Here is a 16,664-nt window from a genome sequence, read left to right as displayed (position 1 = left end):
CAAGTTTTATTCATGAGAAGATTCATGAGGGATTAGTGAGAGCTAAAAATAAGGATGAAAAATTGAAATTCTTGCACTACTCTTTGGTGTGCCCCTTAATTCTTTATCAAAAATAAAGCATATTAGGGCCTAGAGTTGAGAATAAAGACAAATGATCCCTACATAGGTCTCCCTTGGCTGGTGCAAACATGGACATAGGTTTGGGACAAGGGATCTAAGTTTTGTGATTTTTGTGTATTCTTTAACCATTTTGTGATGAACATTTCGACAAGACTTGGTGTAGTACTATCGATGCTACGTAAAGAGATAATCAAAATATTGAGAATATAAGGAGTTGCAGGGCTGATGGATATGTCTGCCCTAAGGGTGCATTCACCCATAATTTTGGGGATTTATTCTTTTATGGAAATTGTACAATAATAAGAATTTATGGATGTGAGAAGGGACCCCATGTATTTCCTATTATTATCTCTCAAAGGTTAGCATTCATCGAATTTATCTAGCAAATGATGTGGATAGAGAGAGAGCAAATCAAATTTGATAGAAATGGAAAATTTCTACCTTGGGTAATAGTTTTTGATGAATTCAGTGTACGTTGTGAGACCTTGGAGAAGGTACATAATTTTTTGGTGAAGAATTACAAGCGGAGGGTTGCCCAAGCCAGACATTTTGACCTTGAAGGCTGTATAAATGACATTAGAGTAAATAAATTGAAGGAAAAATGGGTATTTTCATTCTTTTGTAGAAAGAGAATATCTGATTAGGAATGCTCATCCATGTGAGGTAGAGAAAAGGTGGAAGAAGTGGGACTTCAATAATAAATTTGAAAGGGAAAGGAAACAAGAGTATCCCAATTTTGTAGGTTCCTTCTAGAACTTCATGAATGATTTTGCTAGAATTTTTTTCATGTTAAGAAAGGTAGATGATATAATAAATGAGGAGTTGTAGAGAAGAGAGGCCAAGGAAAATAGAGTGGAATACAAAGGAAAACCAATTGATCCAACTCCCAAGGCTCAGACTGAGGAAGCACCTGCAGAGTCCTCCAAAGGGGGTGTATAAAAGGATGAGGGGGTAACAATAGAGAAGGTTTGGAATATTTAAAGAGGAAAGGCTTAAATATCTGACTTTGTAGATATCCAAGAGGATTTTGATACTTCGATGCCGCCAGTTTCTCCTCCAAGGGAAACATTCCAAGATGATGCAAATGCCAATGTTTTCAATGATCCCCTATAAAAGAAGAAGATGATGAGAGGATTATTGCTTCAAAGAAATTTATGGAGGATGACAATTTTGTTAATACCCTCGAGTTTAGATCATTCTGGCTAAGGGAGAAATTGAAGAACATGTTTGATGAAGAAATCAACAATTTTGACAACAACAATTTTGATTGCACTCCTCAAGAGGGCAGAGAAATGGTAGTGAAAGCGGAGTGTTCCTTGTCTCAGGGTGGAATTTTGAGAGAATTTTCTTGTTAGATCAAATCATGTGGTAGAAGGACCCCAATTTTGATAGAGAGTTTGGAGATCATGGCTCCAGTGTAAATATAAGTTCAAAAGCTTTTTCTTTTTGCTCCCTTGTGTTATAAAAGGGAATTCAGGGCCAAGAAGAAGGATTCCAGACTCTTGATTTGTATGCATTAGAGAAAACTTTAATATAACACTAAAGAGTCTTCTCACAGTTTTGGTGACACTCTATAATATTTTCATGAATGTATCAGTTTTATATTGAAAATCAATAAAGAGAATATTCATTTCTAGCTCATATCTTTTGTGCTATGTTGTATGAATTGTTGTGTTAATGACATATGCAATTTGTCTTCTCCAAGGGGGCATGTGTATTTTTGGATGGGTTCATTTCAAGCTAAATGAAATAAATTTTGTCTTGAATACTACAACAAATTCTAAGAGAGTGTGAGGAGGTTGTGAATGCATTCTCAATCTAAACATTTTAAGCAAGTCTTAATTGTTTAGTATTAGACTTTAATGTTGATAATGTTACTCTATTTGTCACTAGGATTGTGATTTGACTCTATTTTCCCTTAGAATAGGTATTGATCATACTTTCTTGAAGTTTGTGGGTCATCTTTACATTCTTATTTCACCTTTTATATTACGTTTTCTAGTTTTTCTATATTAGGAGTAGAAGTAGATTAGAGCCATTTTCAATGCAGGCAAAAGTGATAAGAAACTGAGATTCAAGTCAGAATTCATAGTATGTTATGCTTTTCCTTGGTATATTTTCATTGAAAGCATCTGTTGCATAATGCACTGTCAGTTAACATATAGCCAGTATATGGATAACAATGCAATAGGTAAACTTGCCTAGGTATTGCAGAGCCTAAAGAGTAGAAGATTGTAGCTTCCATACTAAATCTTGTTCATTGAACAAGTCCAATCCTGAGTTTGTTCATGAGTTAGTGGCTATTTCTCTAGGATTTAGGATCTATTGATATCCTATATATTTATTCAAATTTTGAGCTTTGGGTGCACTTGGGGGTCACTAATGGAGTAGAAGAACTAGGAAAGTATATGTACTAAACTATGAAATTCATTTTTAAATAGGAGGGTGAAATGTATGTAAAGTTTTTTAATGTGTATGCCATGAAACACGTGCAAAGGGTAAACATGGGTAGTGTTTGTATTATCTACAACACTTCCTAATGATCCTTTAATGCAACACACATTCCCTACGGTATTAGCTCATGCAAATATCATAGACTTGTTAAAATATCAAGATTGGAAAACATCATCTCCTCAAATTAGATTAAGAGAATAGATACAAAATAGTATTAGGTGCATCATACATCATAATAGGAATCATTGTGTTATTGCATAACAAACCATTAAAATGATTCATCCATTAAATTTTCCATAAATATCTTAGCAAGGAACACAACATGATGCAAATATTTGTAATGTAAAATTATAAATGACCTGACATGTAAAGATAATCATAGAGTACAAGTCCTCCCACACAATCACAACATTTAGATTTCACCAAAAAATTTCAATAAATCAATATCAAATAGATAGTATACTAGTCACATACATCATACATTTAAATCATGCCATCGATCGTCTTCTTCATCCAACTCTTTGTCTGTATCTTCCAATCAAGAATGAACATTGTAAGGATTATTGGTCATATCATCATCATCATCATCATCATCATTGATATCATCATCTTCATGAACATTAACTCCTACATCATCATGATCTTGTTCCTCTTCTTTGACATCTTCGTCGGGCACATCATCAACTAACTATTGATCCTGATCATCATGTACATCATCTTCTAGTTCTTTTGAAACTTCTTCTTCCATGAGATTATACTTTACTTTTCTTTCTCTATGATCATGTCTAACAACAAATGACTAACCCGATTTATGTGGAACCTCTAAGTAAAATACCTGCTCACATTGTCCTGGAAGAACATAGCACTCATTTCCAACTTGCTCAAATGACATTGTACTGACCATTGTAAATCCATTATCATGTTCAATAATAGTTTTATCAGGATCATTTTCGTTCAATCGTAGTGTAGAAACCTAAAAATGTCTCATTGATCATGTACTAATTGTTCGCCTAATTGATTAAATAATTCTAATTTCATATTTCCTCATCATCTTACTAATTATTCTATTTACTATTCTATCATCATTTAATCATTTTAATCAATTTGTAAATGTTAATTAAATATTTATTATTTAATTAATTCTGATTAATTCTCCAATTTAAATAATCCTTATTATTTAAATAAATTACTAATTATTCAATTTTTATCTCTAATCATCTAATTATTTACCCCTTTTCTAAATATTAATTAAATATTTATTATTTAATTAATTTTGATTTAATCCTTTAAATTAAATAATCTTTATTATTTAATTAAATTCTATTTCTAAATAATTAAATAGTTTCTTTAAATTATTTAATTAACTAATTTGTAGTACCCTTCCTCATTTGAGCTTATTAGACTCATATTTTACTATTGTTTACTTTTAGTGGATACATTACCATGATGTGTTATTCAGACTTACATGACATTATTTCATGCTTTATCTAGATATGAGATGCATAATTTATTTGTAGTATTTCAATACTTGTGATTTATGTCATTTTATGGATTATTTCTATGTACTGACACTTTATTTTATCTATGCAATGTGAAGTTATATGTTGCATGTCTGCGAGTGTATTGGATGCAAGGGGACAATTTTCCTTCACTCACTCTGGTGAGACAAGGAATGTCATGATTCTCCATCATCGGTGTGCATGCTGTGTTTTCTATATTGTATATATGCATGTGTGGTTTGGTGATGCAGGATATTGCAGGTACAAGTACCGGGTAGGTATGGGGTATCATCTCCACCTGGCTTCACAGGTCTGAGCGTGCCTTATATTTGTCCGATGGAAGTGGAGGAGGTAGTATTTGACCCTATTTTACCAAGTTACACTCTTGTGAGTATTGTTAGTTGGTCGTCATGTCAATTTGTTCGGCCTTCGTATTTTGTCGTTTGACCTTTTTATGAGTCCTTGCTTGGGGTTTGCTCAGTTTGTGTGTTTAGTGGTTTTAATTAATTAATTAAATTTATGAAGTTATCTCATAGTTGGTATTTTTGGAATTATGTATTTTATGCATTGAGATTTTAAATTTAATTAATTAAAAGAAATTATTAAATTAGATTGCAAGTTGCATTGTATTCGAATTATGTCTTATTTAAATTTTAGTGAAAAATAAATTAGATTAATTTCATTTATTGTTTCCTAGAATTTTAAATAAATAAATGAATTAAAGAATAAATTAGAATTAAAGTATTTCTTTATTTTCTTTGTTTAGAAAATTAATTAATTTGAATGAGAAAAGAAAAGAAAAAAATATATTTTTTCCTTATTGCATGTTAATTTATCCCTTTGTTAGGAATTAGAAAATAAAATAAAACTGCTTTTATTACTAAAATTAAATATTAGGTTTTTGGGGAAAAATGTGTACAACCTAAAATTTTAGGTTAAAAAGGGATAGATCTTTCTCTTTTTGGTACACAAGGAGGTAGAGATTTTGGAAGAAAATTATTTTGGAAGCAATATTTTGTTGAAGAAGAAATTATCACAGGATTGCTGGAAGAGGGATTGGCTTGGAAAACCGGTACAGGATTGAGCACTTCCACGTGAATCTTCCAAGAAAGCTATACAGGTTGGGTGGCATCTTCTAGTTGTTTTTAAAGAAAATATTTTATTTCTTCTGTCTTTCTGAATGATGTGTGTTAAAAATATTAGTCAAATCCAAAACCCTTTCTGTTTATTTCATGTTCTTGGCTAAAATTCATTCCTGAAATTAATTTTAGTTTATGAAAAGAAGTTATTTCCTGAGTGTTTGTAGATTAAATTTTTTGAGGAATTTGGAAAAGTTATTATGGCAAATTTTGCCAAGATGTTTTACTGTGCATAAAGTTGCAAGTTTTGGTAGAAAATGGGCTTTACTAGAGAAAATATTCCCTCTTGTTTGGTATTGGTTTCGATATTTGGCTATGATTCTTCTATCAATATTTGTACATCTATGTGTAATTATTTAGTTACTATAGTAATAAATTTAATTTTTATTGGGTTATTAAAAATTATGGGGAAATTGCTTTATTCAATTATTTTGAGGAAAATTTTGTTAAATAAATTCTGGGGAAATAATTTTTTTTTTTTTTTTGATCGGTAAGAGGCCGAGGCCAAGAATTTTATTAATTATTTTGAAGTTTACATTACTCCACTCGTGTGGGCACCGGTAGGAAAGAGTGGAGGCGAGAAAACCTCCGACCTTGCCCGGGACTATAGTCCAGCTAGTCCTGACTTAATATACAGTAATTCTAGATTTTAATACATCAACACCCCGGGCCAGGGAGATCAGGAGGGGGTGTTTCTATTTTACCCCTCCCTTACAAGCCCTAATTTAAAAGTTTCAAAAATCATTTGTCCCTTAACTTCCACCTGCATGGCTCTGAAGTTGTTCTTTGGTAATATATAGTATCCCTTAATTGCTTGGGGTATACCTGTTTGGCCTGCATGGTTAGTTACTCAAATACTAGGCAGTTTTGTTAGTATCGATCAGTCCATTATCATAAATGAAATTTTATCTGTAAAGCTAGAGAGATACCTTAATAAACTATCCTGTGAAACCTGTCCTCACAAATCATAAATAAGAGATATAAAACTTAAAACTGAGTTGGGTTTCCAAATTCATTTATCTTAGGCCCAATCATGATCAACCCAAAACCCAACCAGATAAGGAGTCTCCAACTTACCAATTCTTGTTAATGCTCCTGGATGCGATCCTTGAGAAGGATGAGATCTAGGTTACAATAACAAGAGTAGGTAAATGGGATTCAGTCAGTCCCACCTCCCTTTCCTTATAAATTTATAGCAGAGAGGATGATGGAGTATGATTATGCCTGGTTGGATATAAATTTCTATCTAGACCCTGAATTTTGCATGTTAGCCATCTTTAAACCATAGTCTTAAGATATGACAAGCAGATAGCTAAATATAGAACTTTAGCAAGTGGCACTAGAGTTACTATCATTGATTCGTATTCTAAAATATATACCTTCAGTGTAAGTAAATACCAATTAATGCATGCGTTCAGATGCTTGCTAATATCTAAAGTAAAATTTGAATTACTGGGTATCCAAAACAGAATGCTAAAATATGTCTACAAAAACATTTGTTTTTAGGATTCGATACACATTACTATTTTACCCCAATCACTGTTAACTATAGACAAATCCTTCTTTACTAGATTTAGTAATCTACTTTGAATTACTAGTATGATCAAACAATTAGTGGCGAGAATATCTCCTACAAAAAGACCTTGTTTTGCTATCAAGAGTTATACCCTATTAAAACTGAAGGTAAGAAAATAAGATTGCGAGGTGGGAGAGGAATGAAGTATGCATCGGGGACTGAATATTTAGAAGAAGGCAGGAGCAGGAAAGATAACAGAGAATATATATATATATATATATATATATATATATATATATATATATATATATATATATATATATACATATATACATATATATGTATATGTATGTATATATATATATATGTATATGTATGTATACATATATATGTATATATGTATATATATATATGTATATATGAATATATATGTATATATATATATACATATGAATATATATATATACATATATATATTCATATATATATATGTATATATATATATGTATATATATATGTATTTATAAATATCTGTAGAACAAAATTGTACTCATGAAGGGCATGGGATGACTACTGGTAACTGAGACTACCAATACAAGGAGATGTATTAGAGTGAAAACCCTTATAATCGAAGCCTCAAAGCTTAATTAACACTTCCCCCCATATATATGCCTGAAGCATGAGAAAGACCCAGGAAAGCAGATTTCTTCAAGGAAAACAGAGATTGAAAGATCCACACTATACCTTTATATAATCATAATCACATATCTATATATTACATATGGAAATATAGCTTCATATCTTCATGAATCAAAAAACAACAAAGAGGCAAAACCATCTCAAGTCCATTGGGAAAGTATTGAAAGATCATCTATGTGGCATTCCTATTCAAAATATTAAAAGGCTGTAAAGCGTATTGCTTCTGAGTATTCTATAACTGCTAAAACAAAAGGATTATTTATGATAACGTAACCTCGCCCTCAAAGAATGCCACTCCACAAGGACTTCATCCTTTCTTGCTTAGCTTGTGGGGGGGGGCGAGGCCTGGAGCTCTCTGGTGCATCTACTGAAAGGACAATAGGGGAACGAGGGAGAGGCACATGATTAGAGATGATCATGATATTCTCCACCTCTAGATAATTTTGTAGCCACTTCTCATGTGGGGGTTTCTTAACTTGGAGAATCCAAGAGAGAAATAGGATATTCCTACTTCTGACAGAGCGCAGAGCTTCGAAAGCCACCGAGTCTTTAATCACCAGAATAGGGGAGCGAGAAACTGGGATATTCTTTCTGATAAGGATATCCTAGTCTCGTGGTTTGGGAGCTGTGAGTTCTTCATCTATATTGACCATAACCCATTCTAATTCACCGAGAATGTCTTTAATGAAGACCTTCTTGCATAATTTTGCCACTGTCTCCCTATCCTTCTCAAAATGCATTGCCAAGGCTAAAAACATGGCTGCAATATCTGAGTTTTCTCTGGTTCGGTCCTCATTCATAATGAAATCTTTCCCTACAAATTTCATTACCGCTCTAGCGATCAAAGGGTTTTGTTGGACAAGAATACCTCTCAGCCTCTCATCCTTAATCTCACCGATGAAGGCCATATGACGTTTCAGCCCCAAAAGCCTAAGCGTCGTATCCATTGTAGCTTAATAGAAAGAAAACTTAGCATTCTAAAATAGGACTTGCACTCTTAAAGTTGCATAATGAGCAACTACTAAAGAGAAAATACAAAGCATGGAGTGCAAATTTCAAGGTGCAAGATCATTATTACTAACGCCTATAGCCATCAAGCGAAGGGTACCTCAACTATCCCATCACTGCAGGGACATAAACTCGACTCTGCAAAGAGCCACCAAAAGGCCTTGATTGAGAAAGGAAGATGACGTATGATGTCTGGCAATAATATTTCATATGGCAACTGAAGCTCTCCAGCTATAGGGGTTTGAGAGATGAAAAATATTGAGGTAGATAACTAGGTAGGCTTAAGTCTTAGAGGAGGGCCACCTTTACATCAATAATATTAGCTTTATATCCATGCCACATACTTAGATAAAATATGAATTCATGTTTCTAAACCTAAACTTATTGATGTATGGTTTAGTCTCCTGGTAGTCCTCAACCTTATCTAGACAAGGAAGCGGGACAATATAAGGCTACATTTAGGTGTAGCCAAGTATGAAGGGGAAAATGAGGTCAGATAAATCACAAAGTATATGTATGAATCTTTAAAACCTATCTAAATGAAGGTGAGAGGTAACAGGAGATATTCCTAGAAGGTTAAATAAATAATTGAATATTTAAACAAAGGCTCTGAGAATATATGGATAAGCGGCTTAGAGGATTTGAGCAAATAGAAATGACTCTCAATCTAAAGATAAGCCTGCAAGGATGCGAACCTGGCCAGATATATATATGCTTTAAAATATATGTATATATATATAAATCTATATCTAAATAAATATATATATATGTGAACAGATATATATATATATATGTAAATATATATATAAATATATCTATCTCAAGGATATATATATACATATATACATACATATATAAATATATACATACATATATACATATATATATATGTGTGTATATATGTATATATGTATGTATATATGTATATATGTTTATATATATATATATATGTATACATATATGTATACATGTATACATATATATATATATACATATATATATATATATATATGTATACATATATATATATATATGTATACATATATATATATATATATGTATACATACATATATATATATATGTATACATATATATATATATATACATGTATACATATATACATACATATATATACATGTATACATATATACATACATATATATATATGTATATATATATATGTATACATGTATACATATATGTATACATATATATATATAAACATATATACATATATACATACATATATACATATATAAATATACATATATATATACATATATATATATATATATATATATATATCTAAAGAGATATATATGTGTATATATGTATATACATACGATCCTACATACATACATCCATACATACCTACATATGATTGTATATATATATGTGTGTATGTCTGTGTATTTATATGTATGTATGAATGTATGTATGTGTTTGTGTATGTGTATATATATACACACACATATATCCATCCAAATATATTTACACCCATATATATATTAGAGAAAGTTTGAGATCGCACCAAATCTCCTTATAGATATATATATGGATATGTAAAGTATATAGATATATATATATATAAGATTAATGATTATCTAATAGTAGACTAATAATATGAGCATCTGTGGAGGGAGAGCTATTCTGTCCTAGATAGTTCTTCAAAGGTTCTAGGTTGCAGGAGTGGGAGATTTGTTTGTGTATGTAGATATAAATATATGCCTATAGCATAACTGGATGGAAGGCTAGCTTGAGGAGGATCTAGATGACAATAACAAAATACGGGTATAGGGGTGTTTAAAAGAGGGGTCTCTTCGTGATCTTTAAGGTGGGAATACTAATTGGGTGGAGAGGAAAGATTAAGATAAAATAAGGGGGTTAAGCCTCGCTACCTAAGCTGAAGTGTGGGATAGCACAAATTTGAAAATACTTCTATGAGTATATGACTAAATGAACTGCAGGGTTCAAGGGAAGGTTAAAATAGGGAGCTAATTCGAGGTAGCTAAGAGCCAGGCAAGCGAGATGTGAGGGGAGGGAAGGCATGAGGAAAGATACTAGGCAATGAAGAGGACCTTGTCTTAGGTTGGCATAGAAAGGAGCTTGATGCCATCAGCTCCCAAGTTGGCTAGCTCATCTGCCCTTTTATTGCCTTCCCTATAGATATGATTAGCTGTAAACCTATCAAAACCTTTGCATAAGTCTATAGCCTTTGACAACAAGGTATTAAGTTTCCAATTAGGCATGCTCCCTTTCCTTAGAGCGTTGACAATTATAGCCAAATCTCCCTCAATATCTAAGAATTTAACTTCAAGTTTCCTGCATAAGAGCAAGCCTTCCACCAGGGCCATCAGTTCCGCCCAGTTGTTTGTGTTGATGCTGACCAGAGAGGCAAGGGATGCTATTTCTTTGCCTTCCCATTTATGAACAACACATCCAATCCTGGCTTGCCCTGGGTTTCCTCGAGCAACCCCATCAAAGTTTAGCTTCATCCACCCTTCACCAGGGGGCTGTCATCTGCATGTCGCCCTTGATCGGAGGCTGGCCATAGGGCCTACTCCTACAAAAGGAGGAAAGGAGAAGCCCTTCTAGATCATTTTTTCATCTTTTCATCCCAATAATAAATAGAGGCATTTTTAAGTGAGCCTGAGGTAAGTCAATTGTTAACAAGCTCAGTAACAGCTAACTCTATCTTATTGATGATTCTTAGGACATCTAGTTTTTCATTCTTAAAGAGACGCCTATTTCTCTCTTTCCAAAGTTCCCACATTATGGATGATGGAAGATCTCTCCATAAACCTTCAAAGAGACAACCACGCCTAAGGAGAAGCTAGACCATGAGCATCCCTAAGATGGTGTTGGGAAAGGTTGTAGACCATTCAAGTTTATTGGTGAACCAAATCCAACATTGATGAGCAAAGGGACAATTAAGGAGTATATGATTGGTGTCCTCCTCATCTGCTTCACAAAGAGGACATCTACTAGGACCGTCATATCCCATACACCTGAATTTGTCCACAGTGAGGAGTTTGCTTCGGATCACCAGCCAGGAGAAAATACCTGCCTTAGGTAGACAATTTCTATCCCAGCAAAGATTCAATGGAAGCTCTGACTTAGGTCTTAAAAATGCTTTGGATATGTGAGAATACCCATCCTTGGAATTGTATTCCCCTCTTAAGGAGCCCTCCCATACGAGCTTGTCCTCGTCATAACTTAAGACAAAGTTCCTAGAATTGAGAATTGACATAAGTTTATGCTTGTCCCTCTCCGAGATGGCTTCATCATCCCTTTCAATCCACTGCCAAGCAACCCCTTCTTTTGAAGAGGAGATATAACTATTTAGCAAGGGTCCTCTATGTGATTCAAGAAGGGCCCGGGTGACCTCAAAGTCATGGATGTTTTCAATGAATTTATACCTGCCCCATGAATCTAACCAGAAGAGGGCTTTGTCCCCGGACCCCAGGTTCCAGCTTAGCCTGTCAAAGCTAATCTTCCTGCAATCGAGCATAAAATTCCGAAGGTAGGAACCTCTGGGACGGTTGGACTCCCTGAAGATTTGGATTGGATCATCTCCATTAATTTATTTGAGGTTTAGTAATCTCACCCATTTGAGGTGAGGAGATCTGAACAATCTCCAAACCAACTTGGCCCCCAAGGCTCTACCTTGATCCCGTAGGTTTTTGATGGCAACACCACCATCCTCTTTGGGTGTACATATCTTATCCCAAGAAATGAGTGAGATTTTGTGGTTGCTATTAGCACCTTGCCAAAAGAAAGTTCTGAGATGCTTGTTGATCTCAACAAGTTTGGAAGAAGATAGCTGTTGGAGGGAGAGCTAGAAAATGGGCATAGCTGATAAGACCGATCTAACCAAAGTAGCCCTACCGGCCGAAGAGAGCCATTTCCCCTTCCAAGTACTAATCCTAGACTTGATCATGTCCACCAAGTTGTCCCATAAATTTGAGGATCTTTTGCCCCTGTCAAGGGGAATGCCTAGATATTGGCAAGGAAGGGATCCTTGACTAATTTCCAGGACATTGCAGATTTCCTTTCCTAAAAAGGGGTTTGTGTTGAACAAAAAAACTGTAGATTTAGCTAGATTAACCTCTTGACCCGAGGCCAACATGTAGGAATTAAGGATGTCTTTGAAGGCACGAGCCTCCCTCATGTAGCCTTGCCCAAAAAGCATTGTGTTGTCAACAAATTGCTGGTGGGTGAAGGGGGGGAGGCCACTAGTGATGGGAATACCTTGGATCCTCCCCTTCTCTTTGGCCATAGAAATGGATTTGCCTAGGGCTTCAACCATGATGATGAAAAGGAAGGGGGACATAGGATCACCTTGCTTGAGCCCTCTTGAGCTACTAAAGAAACCTTCTGGGGAGCCATTAACCTGAACCGAGAATCTAGGGGTGGATATGCAATCAAAGATAAGGTTGATCCAAGTTTTGGAAAAGCGAAAGGCCTCCAAGCATTTGCATAGGAAGTGCCAATCAACTTTGGCATAAGCTTTACTTATGTCCAGTTTGATTAGCATGCTCAGAGATTTGTTGAGATGAATCGAATGAATGGCCTCCTGGGCAATAATAACCCCATCATAGATTAATCTATCCATTACGAAGCCGGTTTGTTCTTCGCTAATAATTAAGGGGAGGAGATTCTAGAGTCTAGCTGCTAGGGTTTTAGTTAAGAGTTTATACAAAGTGTTGCAGAGAGCAATTGGTTTGAAGTCATTAAAGCTATCAGGGTATTCATTTTTTGGAATGAGGGCAAGGAAGGTATTGTTGACTTCCTTAAGAATCTTACCTGAACTCCTTACTCTAAGGCATCTGTGATTTTTGTTCCCATAGAACCCCAGCATTTTTGGAAAAATATGGTGGGGAAGCCATCCGAGCCTGGAGCCTTATCCGGATTCATCTTGAAGAGGGCAGATTTAACCTCTTCCACTAAGAATTTCTTTAATAGGGCTTGGTTGTGGCTGTCGGTAATGAGTTTTGGGAGATTCTTAATAATATCAAGTTGGCCCCTAAGGTTGGAGCCTTCAAGATTGTTTAAGATATTCTCATAGAACTTAACTGCCTCAGAAGCAACCTTATCCGGTTCAAATAGGATGGATCCTTGGCCAGTCATGATCTTAGAGATTCGGTTGACCCCTCTCCTTTGCTTGGTACTATTGTGGAAGAACTTGGTGTTCCGGTCCCCATCACTCAGCCAAGTCTCCCTAGATTTTTGTTTTCAGAAGATCTCTTCGAAAGATAATATCTTTTCATACTCAGAGAGTAGGTCCTTTTCCTTAAGGAAGAGATGTTCATCCATCCCCTTCTCAAGTACCTCAATGTTAACCTTATTGAGATCATTCTCTATTAGGGTTTTTTTGTCAAAGATGTTACCAAAATTGGTCCTATTCCACTCTAAGAGCTTCCTTTTTATAAGCTTTAACTTACTAGCAACAATAAACATCTTCGAGCCTGAGAAAATGGAGCTTCTCCACCACTTCTCAAGTAAGTTTAGAAAGTTGTCATCTCTAAACCACATATTCTCAAATTTGAAGGGGCATTTTTTAGGGGCATGATCAGATAACAAGTTTAATTGGAGTGGGAAATGGTCCGATCCTGATAAAGGGAGAGGTTTTGCCTTCAGGGATTAATTTAGCTCTGAGAGCCCACCATAGATAAAGAACCTATCAAGTTTCTTTGCAATATTACAAAAACTAGATCTTCTATTGTTCTAGGTGAAGGCATTCACTGCCATCTGGATTTCCAGCAGGGAATTCCTATTGATCCAAAAATTGAAATCTACAGCTAAAGGAGGACGCTTGTTGCTTCCTCCTCTCTTGTCTGATACCTTGGTGATGGCATTGAAATCTACACCAATGATACTTAGGTCATTCAGGAAACTTCTTAGAAAGGACTCAAGTTCCTTCCATACCTTCACCTTATCCTTATTCTGGATGGGGCCATACACATTAATTAGTTTGAATCTAAGGTTATATTTATAACTTACTACATCTCCTCCTATCCAATTTTGCTTAATCTTTAGAGGTGTGAACGAAAGGGTTCTAGAATCCCAAATGATGGCTAAACCCCCTGAGGCACCTGTGGCCGGGGAGTGTTTTAGTTGTCTAGCCCCTAATTTTTGCTCAAAAAGGGAAATCTCATATGCGTTCATTTTTGTTTCTTGAATTAAGATTAAGTCAGGTTTAGAATCAGAAATACAACACTTTAAGATGCGTTGTTTGTTAGGGGCATTCAGACCCTAACATTCCATGTTATGATTTTCATAGCTCTGTGGGGAGGAACTTCCCCTCCCCTACATTAAAAAGAGTAGATATTTTGGACTGACCTCTAGCTTCTCCATCCTTTAATCTCAATTCAGCGAGGGATCTCCTGCCCCTTCTTTTACTGAATCTAGCATAGTCCAGAGAGTCTTTGCTTTTATCAGAGTAGAGAATGCCTAGGGTGTTAGGTTGCTGATTTTCCAAGTTCTCTAATGCTATAAAGAGTTCATCTGTTTCTAAGTTAACTCTAGTAATATTTACAAGATTATTAACAAGGAGATCCCTTTGTCTTTCCAATTCCTCATCATCACATATTTCATCAACCAATTGATCCATAAGGTCGTTTACTACTTCTTTCCCTATAAAATTGGCAATGATGCTAACTTACTTAGACACATGATCACTCTCAGATACTACAGTTGTAATAGGGTCAACCCTTAGCGAAGAAGGGTGAGCTCCTTCCCCTAGAGGGGCCTTCAAACTTGAGACTGGGGAGAATGGTTGATTTTGCCGAGAAGCCCTTGCTGGGTCCCAAGGAGGATTATCTTTCTCTATTGATAGCATTGGGATGGTGAGATTCCACAGAGGGGAGGGTCTTGAGTAGCTCTCTCTCTCTAGTGGGGTAAGAGAGAAAGATGGTAACATATTTGTCATACCAGGTTGTTCTTTCTGAGGGAGCCACTCACTAATTTCCCCCTCTTCCAAGTCTCGGTCCCTGAGAGAAGGGTCACTTATTGGGGAAATAATTTTTTTTTAATATTGAAATTTATAATTTTTATGCTATGGAAATTTAAATTTTTTTTTAAAAAAAATATATATAAAATTTTTTTCAGTAGTTACTACCCACGGTAGTATAGCTACCAGTGGTAGCACCTGTTACCGTAAGCTAGCATGTACTACCTATGGTAGTACCTACTATCATGCAGTAGCAAGGGGGGCAACCTTGTGTAAATGAAACCGCGTCGTCTTTTGTAATTGCTCTCTGAAGTTTATTATTTCAGTTCTTTTCATTTATTTAATTTTTAAATATGTTTTAAAAATAATATTTTATATATATATATATATATATAGTATTTTCTGTGGGTTATTATGTTATCTTGGAAATCAAAGTTATTTCAAAATTGAATCTTCATTTTATTTTATATTTTAATGTGATATAATTATATAATATTATATTCGAAGAATATATATATTTATGTACTATATTATACTATTATATCTAATTTTTAATTTTCAATTTAATTTAGATTATTGATAATCTAATCGGGTCTATTTGTTAATAAATCATGAACATATAATTAGGGGGTTAATTTTAATGTAGTTTTATTTAACCTTTTTGGACAAATGACAACATTGATTTCCTTATATTAATATAGTTGTATTTTCTTATTTTCTGGAAAATCTTTAATTGCAGGTATTTTATGCTTTTGGTTGTTTAAAGAAAAGATTGCCTATATTAGGATCTTGTGTAAATGGTATTTTCAATCAAGCTTAATTTCATTGCAATTCTGGTTGAGTTGTCATTATGTCATATGTTGTTATACCCCCTTGGTCAAGTGTTGTTGTATAACCCTGTTGATATGAGCCATTGTGTGTTTTGTTCCAAATGGTCAATCTTGGGTCAGTGATTGCATATCCTTCACTTGTGATTTGTCAGGATTAGATATGGTTATTTGTTTCACCATAGAGTTCTCGTAGAGAGACATTTCCTGTTAGTGTCCTATGAGAGAGAGTGTCTTTCGAGTGGGGGCTGTGCCCGAAGTGGATGGTAGGATAACCCCTCGAAAGTCAGTTAAGAAGTGATAACCTAATAATTGATTAGGGGGTGGGTAGATTAAATATTAATTAAGATAATATGCCTCATACATGGTTGAGTGCTTGTAAAGGCTCAGGATGTGGTGAGAAGGCTTGGAATGGAAAACCTATCACCTTGTCTTCACAAAACGATCGA

Source organism: Cryptomeria japonica, chromosome 1 (assembly GCF_030272615.1).
Source record: "Cryptomeria japonica chromosome 1, Sugi_1.0, whole genome shotgun sequence".
In the NCBI taxonomy this organism is placed as follows: Eukaryota; Viridiplantae; Streptophyta; class Pinopsida; order Cupressales; family Cupressaceae; genus Cryptomeria; species Cryptomeria japonica.
Note: the sequence above shows the minus strand (reverse complement) of the source record.